Source organism: Aethalodelphis obliquidens, unplaced genomic scaffold (assembly GCF_003676395.1).
Source record: "Aethalodelphis obliquidens isolate GAN/ISIS:26980383/991018 unplaced genomic scaffold, ASM367639v1 scaffold61, whole genome shotgun sequence".
NCBI classification, from domain to species: Eukaryota; Metazoa; Chordata; class Mammalia; order Artiodactyla; family Delphinidae; genus Aethalodelphis; species Aethalodelphis obliquidens.
In genome coordinates this window covers 6,264,160-6,277,327 of record NW_020838005.1, presented here as the reverse complement: position 1 = coordinate 6,277,327, position 13,168 = coordinate 6,264,160, and positions in this window count along the sequence as shown.

The window sequence follows — 13,168 nt, the reverse complement described above, 5'->3', positions numbered from 1 at the left end:
AACGGCACATTCAGTGGCCAAGGGCCCCAGGGAGGCCTCTGGATGTGAGCAGGCAAATGAAAAAGCACAAAGAGACCAAGGGCTTTGGAGGAAACAGGGCACCTGCTAAAATATGCCACCATGGTGTGCGGGTCCAGCACAGAGATGCCGGAACAGTTCCTCCCTTGGACCAGGAGAGACTTTTGTACACACACACACACACACACACACACACGGATCTGAAGGAAAAACGTCATGGTCTCCACATATACACAGAAATAAATCAGAAGGACGTCCCAGATTCCAGCTCATCATTCATTCAGGGAATTCATTTGTTCTTCCGTCATTCATTCATTCGCTCAATCCACACCCATTTTAAGTGGGTCTCATAATTATTGGGCACTGCTTAAATCAACCTTCAACTTCTCATTCGGAACTGCACGCTCAGGCTTGAACTCTGGGCCCTCCAGAAAGCCCCAGATGCTTACATGGTATTAGTTATCAGGGCCAGAAATATGAAGAAATAACCAAGGGCAACATCAAGGCCAGGGGCTTGTGAAGAAGAGCTGGGGACTGGGCTGGGAGAGCTGGAAAGAAACAGCAGCACCTGTGCCCGCCAGCCACCCTCTCTGTGCACGGGTGTCGGAGGGCGGCCTCCGCCAATTGTGGGATATTCACGAGTGTTACATGGAGAAAGGCCTCCCAGGGTCACGAAAGTCTAGGGAAGGCTGAGTCCTCCCAGGCCAGCGATAGCCTTTTCTGCAGGACTCTCCAGACCTTTCCTGTGCTAACACACATTGTATATCCCCAAGGTGGAGATGCAGCCAGGGGAGTTTCCCAAACCCGCCTGAACGCAGAGCTTTCTGCGGGACCTTTGGGGAAACGTCTGATGCTGACAACAGGATCTGTTGAGAAAGGAAGGGTTGACTCTGGACCCCAGGAGAGGACAGTTCATGCCAAGAATAGACAGGATCAGGCAGCCACGTAAGGGGCAAGGGACTGGGAAAGGAGGAAAGAGGGTCAGATGGGAGATTTCTGTAGGATTTGGGACAAGTGACCTAAAAGAGACAGCGGAACACTGTCTGCTTCAGAGGAAGAGACTAATTCTTTCCCCTGGGGTCTGGGGCACTTGGGGACACATGTCAGACTGAAAGCCCAGCTTCGAGTGAAGGTCAAGACAGGAGAACCAGGAAAGGAGCGTAAATATCGCATCTGCTGGAGACAAAGGTCCTGGTGCAGCAGGGGCGGCTCAGGGGTAGCCACAGAGGCTTCCCCAGCTGAGGGAGCTTCTAGACTCATAGCCCAGGCAGCCTGAGGCCTGAGCTACCCTCTGAACCAGCATCCTCCCTCCCTGGTAACCGGCAGTCTCCCAGGCAGTCGCAGCAAACCGAGGACACCTGCCACCTAGCGGCGGAGGAAAATGCTGCATGACGATGGGTTTGTGTACTGTGAGCATCTTCAGAGATTTCACGCGGTTTACTTGAATCTTATTTAATGCACGGCACCCGCCGCACAGTTGTGAGTTTCTGATCTATTCCAGCCCACAACATCAACACATTTGGGCACAGCAAGGCTCACTCCCAGAGCCCCACGGTCCCCGTTCCGCGACTGACCATCTTTCTGTGTTTAGGCCGTTGGAATCCCAGGAATCCCAAAACCCGCCGGAGGCGGCAGGGCCAGGAGCCCCCAGACCTGAGCCCTCTCACCCGTTCTGGGGTCCACTCATGGAGAACCTTGTGTCTTTGTTGTCCCCCAAAGCCCTCCTGGGGATGAATACATGCTCCTAAGACCGATGTCTGGGCTCTCTTTTCTCCTTGAAAATTGCCCAGCTATAGAGGAAGGATCAATATCTATTTCCACTGTGGTACGCTAGGGGACTTGGCAGGTTTTTAGTTCTCCGGGTGTTAGTTTCGGTTCTTTGCCAGCGTTTTGGGAGCTGTTGCTTGTGATTAATCACTAGGAGACGAGGCTCTTCTCCTTGGTTTGACCACCAGGGAAAGGCCGCAGCGTGAAATTCCAGCCAGTGAGGGGGACCCGCCTCTTCCCCTGCCTGGATGGACCCCAGAGAAGCGCCTCTTATTCCAAGTCCCCCTCCCTGTACCTTAGCCTACGCTACTTCATGCATTCATGCACTCACTTGCGCGTTCCTTCACCCGCGTGTCTGCTGCTGCCCACCAGGAGCTGCTGGAGCAAGGATGATGGCTCTGGAGGGGACGGTCTGGGAGCCACAGCACACGCAAGTTCACAGGCAGTAACCGAGGCACTGGAGCCACCTTTGAGGTGCGTATAGTTATGGGGGCTCGGAGGACATGCACCCGCCTAGTTCTGGGGGATGACTCCAGAGGAAGGGAGTGACATCTCAGATGACACTAAAAAAGATGAATAGCAGCAAAAAGCTGGGGAAGGAGGGAAGAGAGTGGCCAGTCAGGCAGAGCCAGCAGGGTTGGTCTGCAGAGCTCAGAATGAGTAGGGCCGCCCGGGGGTCGGAGGGGCCAGAGGCTGGCCCTGAGCAGCTGTCCTTACTTTCTTCGTGAAACTGCAGGTACGTGTTGAGGTTAGTCTGAGCCAAGTTTGGAGACCCCACCCAAATAGTCCAAAGTCTGTAGGATGGTCTTGAACTTGAGCGTATCTCGTAAGAATCTTCTGGTCTGGGGGTAAGATGGGACTTCTCCAGAAAGACTGAATGGATGGGAGGTTTGGGAGGGCGGGGATTGATGGCTTCTTTCGGGTCCAGTCTAGACGGAGCGACCAAACATGTGGCCTTCTGGGCGGTCCCTGCAGAGGCACACGTGTGCAAGTGTCGGAGGTGTGGCTTCAGAACATTGGGTTTGTGAGAACGTGACCATCCAACAGCAGCTTCCTCCCCCCAGATTCAATGAATTTTTTTCTCTCTGTTGGTCTTGGTTTCCTCGTCTATGAAATATGAAGATTGGACTAAATAATCTTAAGGATACCTCCAGCCTGGAACCTTCCGTGATTATGAATCTACCTCTTATCAACGTGCTCTTCCCTCTGAAAATCTTTCTCTCCACCCTCCCCGAGGGCAGCAGAAGGCCTGGCCCAGGGAGCCGGTGTCACACTGGGCCTGCCTCCTGTGCAGTGTTTCAGACACCCACCCCCTTGCCAAGACTTTCTGTAGTGAGCAGGGTGCTGACCGCCGGCCAATGGCTGCAGGCTCGGGGTCTCTCCGGCACACATGCATTGCGCTCCGAGCGAGGGGCTGCGGGTCTCACTCTCCCCCAGCTGGGAGAGCAGAGAGCCCAGGCCTTGGAGGGGCTGGGGGTCGGCACCCAGGGGACCAGGAGCCAGACCCCTGGGAAGGAGGGTCAGTAGGGACTGCTCTGTGCCACAGAGGTGCCCCGTGAGACAGCTCACTCCTGCCTCCCTGCTGGCCCCATCCCTCTGGCCCTGGCATAGTGAGGGAAGTAGAGAAATTCACGGCCAAGGGCCAAGCCAGTCTGGGAAGGTTCCTGAAACCAGATCTCCTTCCGGAGGGTAAGAGGGAGGGGCACAGAGTGAGGCAGCTCTAGCTGATCAGAGAAAGGCCAGGAAGACAGGGGGACCCTCCATCCGCAGTACCAGCAGGCAGCGGGCATCAGGGCAGTTGCCGGAAGGATGCAGAGGCCTCGCTGGTGAGGGGTTGGAGAGGAGAACCAAGACATCTCCAGGAGGCCGTGTCGGGGGATCATTTGGACCTTAGTCTCCTCATCTGTAAATGACTGGATAATAATGAGGATAAATAACTGAACAGGGATGGGGATTAAAAGAGGTCAGAACATGGAAGTATTTGTTACATGGGGCTATGAGTTTCCTATCGCTACAGGGGGAGCCAATCTCCCAGCACGGGTTCTGCATATTCTTGGTCTTTCCTTTCAAGGCTGAGACAACCAGGGGTGATGGGATTTTAGATAGATTGCAACAGAATTTGATGAGCCCAGAATTCTCCAAACATGTCAGCTTTTCTGCTCCCCGTGTCTGCCTGTATTTTGCAGGCATTATTTCCTGTTGGGCACGCGGTTGTGGTGGTGGGGGGGGTAAGGGCGGGGGCAAGGAGATCGTAGAGGTCGTGGAGGTTGACTGCGAGCCTCAGATGGAAGCGGTCAGTGGCGACATCAGCAGTGGCCTGGGCCTTTCCGGTGCGTGGGTTTGCTTTAAAACACTCAGGAGGTCACTCAGGGTAGGAAGGGGTTAGTCTGTTAAGTCCCGGCTGTCCTGAGGAGCGGCCACAGGCTGGCCAGGTAACCCTGCGCCCGTGTGTGTGCATCCCATCTGTTTGCAGAAGTCAGAGGCAGCCCGGCTGACTCTCCTTCCCTGTCTCGAGGAGTTGCCTTCTCCTCCCCGCAGAAATCTAGGTTACGGTTGACCCTTGAACAAGAAGGGATGCTGTTCTTGGTATCCAAGGATCCTCTGTACCCGCCACTCAACCAACCGTGGACTGCGTTGTGCTGTAGTGTTTACTCTTGAAAATCATCCACCGAGAAGTGGACCCGGGCAGTTCAAACCCGCATCGTCCCAGGGTCAATCGTCCTTCTTTGCCCCACCAACCCTGTCCAGCCCACCATCAAGTCCCATGCGTTTGGCCTCCAAACTAGCTCCTCCCACCTCCTCCCATCCCACCCTCCCAGGCCATCGCCCTCTCCCTGGACCACATCACAGCGCCCGACTGATCCACAGGCGCGCACTTAGCTCCACTCCCAGCCCCTCCCTGATATACCCACAGGGGCCCCCACATGCAAACTCCATCACATCACAGGCTGTTTAAGCCCACAAGTGGCTTCCCCGGGCCCATAAGAGGAGGGCAAGACTCTGTCCCACGGCATCCTTGGTCCTGCGTGCTCTGCCCAGCCCACCTCTGCAGCTGCCTCACCCGCATGCGCCCCTGCGCCCTGGCTCCACAGCCACTGACCCTCCTTCAGACCCCTGGGTTTGCAACATTCCCTCCTGCTGAGGTCTTGGACCATACTGTTCCCTTTGCCCGGAATGCTCTTTCCGTCTTGTTCTCCTTCTCATCCCTTCCCCTCTCACATTCTTTCTCTCTCTCTCTTTTCTTAAATTGATTCACAATGTTGTGTTAATTTCAAGTGTACAGCAACGTGATTCAGTTATATATCAATCTCTCTCTATATATATAGATATATATTCTTTTTCAGATTCTTTCCCACTATAGGTTATACTATATACTGAGTATAGTTCCCTGAGGTCTGCAGTAAATCCTTGTTGCTTATCTATTTTATTATAGTGGTGTGTATCTGTTAATCCCATATTCCTAATTTATCCTCCCCCCGCCGCCAGCTTCCCCTTTGGTAACCATAAGTTTGTCTGTGAGTCTGTTTCTGTTTTGTATATAGATTCATTTGTATTATTTTTTAGATTCCACATATAGGTGATATCATATGATATTTGTCTTTCCCTGTCTGACTTACTTCACTTAATATGATAATCTCTAGGTCCATCTCCCATCTCACCTTTTTTTTTTTTTTTTTTCCTTTTCTTTTGGCCAAGCTGCGTGGCTTGTGGGATCTCAGTTCCCTGACCGGGGACTGAACCCGGGCCATGGCACTGAAAGCCCAGAATCCCAACTACTAGACCACCAGGGAACTCCCTCCCATCTCACTTCAATGTCACTTTCTCAGGAAGCCTTCAGGAGACCCCATGCAGGTCAGAGGGTTGCCATGCGACCACGGTCACGCAGCAAGGGCCGGAGGCCTTGGCCCCTAGGGTTGGAGGCCACGTGCAGTTTGGAACAAACCTGGCTGGCTACACGGGGCTCGAATTTTCCTGGGGGGCCTCAGCAACCTCGTGGTGTGACGGGGATGGGAAGTCCGCTGCTTGTCCTGTGTGCCCTGGGACAAATGATCCAAACCCCTGCGTGTCTCACTTCCTTCATCTGTCAAGTGGAGATAAATAGTAGGTCCTACTTCATTGGGTCGTATGGAATTTTAAGTGAGATTTGACAGCACACATCTTACAAGTCTAATAAGTAGCGTGATTAATTCTTGGGTTCATAAAGGCAGATTCCCAGCCCCACTCTCGTCACGGAATTTACCCTCCAGTGTCCCTATCGAGGAGACACCTAATTCTCCCCAGCAATGTAACTCGGTCCCTGTCCTGGTAATGGCCTGAATTTCATGATTAGGCAGGAAAAATGCGCCCTTTAACAACGGATTGCGGCTACTTTTGCTGCAGAGTGCAAGGATTACCAAAGTGGACTGGCTTTACTTGGTTTTTCCATTCATTCGGACAGAACAAGCCCTCGAAGACTTTCAACTACACCCGAGGAATGTGTTTTCTGCCTGAAAAATAACCGATGTAGAAGAAAAAGAAAAGCACAGATTTTGCAGATGGCAGGCACGGTCCCCGTGGGCCTCGGCCGCTAGCTTCCTGGGCTCGGTTCTTGCAAAGTGGCAAGACAGCTTTGCTTTTTCAAGCCAGTGCTCCATGGATACAAGCAGGAAGACATTCCCTGGAGTCGCTCCAGCCACTGTGGGGCTTTGCCATTATCAACATTCCCATGATTGCACTCTCCCTAAAGAAGGGATTTCTCAAAAGTTCCACCTTTAGGGCATCACTAAGCTAGAAATGGGATCTCTGGTTTAAATCAGACGGTCCCTAGCCTTTAGACTAAAAGGAGGATGAGCTTCTTCACCGCCAGTAGCTCCCAGTACATTTTCTCCTGAGATGTGAAGCAACTCCCTTTGCAGGATTCACATTAAGGTTGACTGCTGCAAGACAGGAGAAAGTCCCTTTCCCCAGCAATCTCCAGCCTTTTTCTGCAGTGTGTCTCACCCCCCAGTGGCTCCACACGGCTGTTATCCAAATGTGTGATGGCTTTGCTCATTAACTGTCCCTTAGGGCAGGAACATTGGAAGGTGGAGATTTTGCAAACATTCTGCTTTTGGAAGTGGTTTGTTGGCTCCCATCAAACACAAGGAGAGAAAAGGGGAATGCTTTATAGCGAGGAGAGTTTGGGACTTGACCCAGGACAAAGCAATCTGCAATGCTTTGCCCCCTAAAAGGAGGAGGTGGGAGCCTCTGGGCCACTGCAGGATGAGACACTGTTCCATCATCTCGGCTGTCCCCTTCAGCCCCTCTTGTTTACCGAGGCAAAGCGAGTCCTCAGTCCTCTGGGACACGTGGCCCCAGTAACACCTCTGATGTGGCTGGCGCTCCTGCTGCTGCATCCGTTGACCTGTGATGCTGCCGCGGACGCTGCCTCCCCACCAGACGCTGAGCTGCCTCAAGACAGTAACGGGGCACTGTCTGTCGTGTTTGCCAGCACAGAGCAAGACACTTAGCACTCCCTCTGATTCAATGACAAGATGAGGGAGTGAGTGAAGGCGTGCGTTTCAAAGCCATGGGTGTTTCTGCCTCACAAAGTCATTGTCTTGTGAGGAAAGCCGACAAACGCAAAGGAGCTCGGTAAGAAGCCCCATGTGCAGGATTGCTTCCTGTGCCTTTTGACCTTCAGCCATGAAGCGTGACCTTTACTGCTTGTTGAGCACAGACTGCTTTTAAAGGATATCCTTCCACTGCCCTCCCAGAAGGAAGGGGAGATTGGATGGTGCTCAAAGCCCACCAGTTTCAGGACCTTCTTTTCTGTTTTTTTTTTTTAAGTTTTTAATTAATTAATTAGTTTTGGCTGCATTGGGTCTTCGTCGCTGCACGCAGGCTTTCTCTAGTTGCAGTGAGGGGGGGCTACTCTTCGTTGCGGTGCGCAGGCCTCTCATTTAAGTGGCTTCTCTTGTTGCAGAGCACGGGCTCTAGGTGCGCGGGCTTCAGTAGTTGTGGCGCGTGGGTTCTAGAGCTCAGGCTCAGCAGTTGTGGCACACGGGCTTAGTTGTTCCGCAGCATGTGGGATCTTCCTGGACCAGGGATCAAGCCCGTGTCCCCTGCATTGGCAGGCGGATTCTTAACCACTGCACTACCAGGGAAGTCCCCAGTTTCAGGACCTTCTGCGTGTGCTCTGAAATAAGAAGACAGTAAGGGAAGGTGGCAGTGTTGGGGAATTTCAAAGCAGTCCTGGAGGGAGGCTGGTCCAATTTGGCTGATGGCAGTGGGATTTGGTGGGGGGGGTGGGGGGAGTCTCAGTGGAAGTAGCTGATTGACTGAGAGCCATCTGAATGTGATGGAAGACAGGATAACTGAGCAAACATCCTTCCCCCAAGCTGTCCCTCCACCCCATACAAATGTGTGCGTGCACACACACAAATGCACACATATTACATCCTTTGGGAAATAGATCATGTGGAAGACACAGGTATCAAATGGAAAGGCGTTTCTTCCGAAGAGGTTAATACAGAAAAAAACCAAGATGCCAAAGCTCAGGGTAACAGGGATTTAGATATAGCACAGCTGTCATGGATAGGCAGGCTGGGAGGATAGGGCTGAAACTGCAGGTGATCCTGATTCAGAAGTGGGGAGGTAGAGGATAGGTCCCTGCACCCCACCTTTCTCCATAAAGGCCAACAAACTGGCTTCAATTAAGGGAGTCCTGGAGTCTGTATCTGTCTTGGAAGTCCCCGCAGAAGTCCCAGGACCTAGACTCTTTGATATTTAAGGCAGGGCAGACAGCTGCCACCAGGTGGCGCCAAACAAGAGCTTGTGCTGGGACAGGCCATACCTTGCCACAGACCCAAGGCTCACCAATTCATTCAACGATTTTGCCACACCCCAGCTTTGCATTTTAGGGGCTTGGATTTCTCAGCTCCCCCCTCCTTGCCCCACTTATGGCCTCGTGGCAGGGTTTGACTATAGTGTTTCTCTATGGGATAATGGTGCTCTTTGGATATCTTAAACGCCTTGTACTTTTTAAAGTGCTTGCTTTTGCATTACTGCATTGCAGCAGGACTGACAGCTAGGCAGGAAGGGGTCATTACTTCCACCTCGCAGGTAGGAAAATTGCGGTTTAGAGAAATTACAGAGAGAAGGGAGCAGCTGGTGGTGTTTCAGCGGCTTCGTGGCCCAGGGCATTCTATTTTAATCCTCCTTATTGATCTGAGGCAGAGTCACAATGTGTAAAGGCTATGTGTCAGGGGTTTCAAGGGACTCAGGGGTAAAAAAGTGTGTCCCTGCTGTCAGGGAGCTTTTGGGCTGATCACCTTGCTGTCCCTCCTTATACCTTTGCTGTGATATCAGCACAAAAAGCTGCCTCTCTCTCCAGGCTGCAGTCACATCCTCATCGTCCTGCCCCAGACCCTTACCTGGCTGAGACGGAAATACCAGCAGCTACAGAAGAAACCTGAAGACGCTCCTGAAGCATCTTCTTAGAGCATCACTGTTAGTAAGTTATTTAAAAATTTCTTCTGCTTCAAGACACAAAAGATATATGATGGAACAGAATGCAAAAAGACCTGAATTTAAAAAAAAAAAAACTGAGGCTTCAGCGACCCCCCATACTCGTGGAGCCCTTTGTCTCCAGCCCCCAGGGCTGGTCTGTTAGCTCCTCTGCACCACCCTGGGCACCTAAGGGGAAAAGCCTCTGCCTTTCTCTCCCTTTCGGCAAGAGGACTCGGGCCGGGATGTGCTGGGTTTTCAAGGCTCCCTGAGTTCACACAGCCCTGGTCTCACCCGCAGGGCATCCTAAGAGGTCCATGCTGATGTCACTCGTTAGGAAACTCCTGGAAGATACCACGCACCAGGCACTCAACCAGAAAGGGGTTCAGAGCAGAAATGAACAACAGGAGACTCCTGCCCGGCATTCCGAACGTTGCCACGAAACCTCCAACCCCGCTTCCCCACCTTCGAAGGAGGGGCTTCTCTTGGTGATCCAAGTGGCTCATCCACCGCATCATCTGGCATGGCTTGGTGAACCTTTGTGCAATCCCAGAGTCCGGGGATGCAGGCTGGACACAGACTCAGCCCTGACCCCGCCTCTCCCGCCCTCGCACTCGAAATCCCGCCAGCATCGACTCTTTCTCCATCCCCACAGCTCCCTCTCTCTTCTCTCTTCTCCCTCCTAAGCAGCACCACAGCCTCTTACTGGGCCCCTTGGCTCTGCTCGTGTCCCCTCCTCCACTTTCCACACGATAGAGACCCTTCAGTGGCTCCCCATGGCTACTACCCTAAAAGGCCCACCTGGATGCTCCCCGACCCAGCTTCCCACTCAAATTCATCTCTCACTTGCCCCACCTCCATAACAGCCCCGCCTCCATCACAGCACTCTCTTTTTTCTTTGCCCTATGTTTTTAAAATTTTTATTTTATATTGGAGCATAGTTGATTAACAATGTTGTATTAGTTTCAGGTGGGACAGCAGAGTGATTCAGGTATACATATACATGTATCTATTCTTTTTCAAATTCTTTTCCCATTTAGGTTATTACAGAACATTGAGCAGAGTTCCCTGTGCTCTACAGTAGGTCCTTGTTCATCTGTTTTAAATATAGCGGTGTGTACATGTCAGTCCCATACTATCCCTCCCCCGCCACTTCCTCTGGTAACCATAAGTTCTTTCTCTAAGTCCGTGAGTCTGTTTATGTTTTGTAAATAAGTTCATTTGTATCATTTCTTTTTAGATTCCACATGTAAGTGATATCATGATACCTGTCTTTCTTTGTCTGACTTATTTCACTTAGTATGATAATCTCCAGGTCCATCCATGTTGCTGCAAATGGCATTATTTCGTTCTTTTTAATGGCTGAGTAATATTCCATTGAATATACATACTGCAACTTCTTTACCCATTCCTCAGTCCATTCATCCGTTCAACTTCATCTCTCACCTGCCTCAGCCTCCATCGTGGCCCCGCCTCCATCACAGCTCCCTTTATAGTGATGCAATCCTCTGTTCACTTCCCTGTCTCTCCCTCCAGATGGGTGGTCAGCACATGTTTTCTATAAAGGGCCAGCTAGCACATGCCTCAGGGTCGTGGACCATACGGTCTCTGTAGCAGCCACTCAACCATGCTTTATAGCACAACGCAGCCACGGACACTATGTACACTGTGCGCGAGGCTGTGAGCCAGGAAAACTTTACAGAAGCAGGCAGCAGCCTGGATTCAGCCCTCGCAGTATAGTTTGCAGCCCGCTATGTGAAGGGTCTGTCTCACAGACCCCTGGGTCCCCAGCACCCTGCCTGGCATGGGTAGATCATTCATAAAAGTTTTGAATGGAGGTATGACCCCGAGGGCTGTGTGGAGGGCGCGGCGGGGAAAAACGTGTTTTTTTCTGCGGATCCAAGTCTCACACTGGCACGGTGAGCGGCCCCAGGCGGCGGCGTTCCGCTCCGCGCCAGACCAGGGCTTCTGCTTCCCGCAGCACCCTGCATTCATCTCAGGAGCAGCCCCAGGCTCTGCAGACTAGCGCTGGGTAAGCTGTCGGGTGAGATTCCCGGCTCGCTAGGGCAGAGGGAAGAGAAGGCCCCAAGGTGAGCCAGCCACAGGGCGAGGGGAGCCCCTCGTCAGCCCCCAGTCCTGAGCGGAGCCCCATGGGGTCAGGCTCCCTCAAGAATATCTGTCAGCTGTATCTGCTGCTCGCCTGGTCTTCCGGGGATCCCGAACCTGTGCCAGCACTCCTCATTTGGGGGAAAAAAAAGTTTCTCCCCAGACTCTTCGGTAGACTTTTTGTCTGAAGTCACTCTGCCACCTGGTGGCTATATCTGGGAATTGCAGTCCCATCCGGGCCAATCGCACTAAACCTGTTGGCTGGGTTCCTGCACCTCCAAAGACTTCTCCCAGAAACCTGAGTCCTATTCATTCTGCAAACCCTGAAGCTCTACTTGTAAAGGCACCTGATAGCATCTACTATGCTCTTTTCCCGTGTAGCAGCATGGTTCTGGTCCTCAGTCCCTCCAGGTGTGAGCTGTCAGCAAGGTCCTCCCAAACACCCCCATAAAGCGGCCGTCCTTCTACCGACGCAGCCTTTCCACCCTCACCCCCGTCCTTCCTTCCTTTCACTGCACTGTCTCCACCTGTCATACTCAGAAACAACTGTTGTTTATTGTGTCTGTCCCCGCACTAGAACCTAGGCTTTCTGAGGGCATGCTGTCTTGTTCACAGTTCTACCCCCCTGGTAGAACAGGCTGGCACACAAAGGCTCCCAAGAAACGTTTGATGAAGGAATAAACAGCAGTGATTCACACCAGACCATGATGATTTCCTTTCTCTGAACATTGCTTTCTGTTCTCTGGACTGTATTTCATTCTGGGCCAACTTTTACACAGCTGTATGTGTGTAACTCTCATATTCCCTCCTGGATTGCAAATTCTGGAGATGATGTTTGCATTTTCTAACTGAAACAGAAGCTCAGTAGATACATTTTTAAAATTATGAACACGACAGTATTACTGTCACTAATAGCAATCCTCACATGTATAATCTGTTTATAGTTTCTATCAGTTTCTATACTTGATCTTGGCAATTCTATGAAAGACTAAAAACAGAAATTATGAATCCTATTTTTATATAAGGAAACTGGGGCTCAGTAAGGTTAAATGACTTGCCCAAGATCACACAGCCCCTGAATGGATGTGCTGGGACTTCTGGCTCCAGACTGAGCATTCCGTTCCCTGCTTTTGTCAGTTAGGGTCCAAATGGGGAGAGTGTCACCTGATGGGGTTGTTGAGGGAAGTTGACATTACCGTGTGGGCAGAAGGGATCTGTGCAAAGAGCCTGTGGTCTGTAGGAGAGTCTATTTTCCGGCATTCCTCACCCCTGCTGTATTAATCTGTTAGGCTGCTGTAACAAAGTCCCACCGACTGGGTGGCTTCAGCAACAGAAATTTATCTTCTCACAGTTCTGGAGGCTGGACATCTGAGATCAAGGTGTGGGCAGGGTTGGTTTCTCCTGAGGCCTCTCTCCCTGGCTTGTCGATGGTCGTCTCCTCCCTGTGTCCTCACACGGTCATCCCTCTGTGTCCTCATCCCCTCTTCTTATAAGGACACCAGTTATATTGGATCAGGGCCCACCCTAGTGACCACATTTTACCTTAATCACCTCTTTAAAGGCCCTAATTCTAAATGCAGTCACATTCCGACGTACTGGGGATCAGAACTTCAACATCTGAATTTTGGGGGACGCGATTCAGCTCATAACACTCCACCTCCTGCCCTTGTCCCTGGCAGACACATGTCACCTTCTTTCTCCACGGGCTTGTGCCCTCCTTAGAGGGCTTCTGGATGCTTTTCTGCTTCTTCAGAATGGCCAGCTGGTTGGCTGATGGCTGGCACAGGGAAGGGCAAGGTCCCAGGCTGTC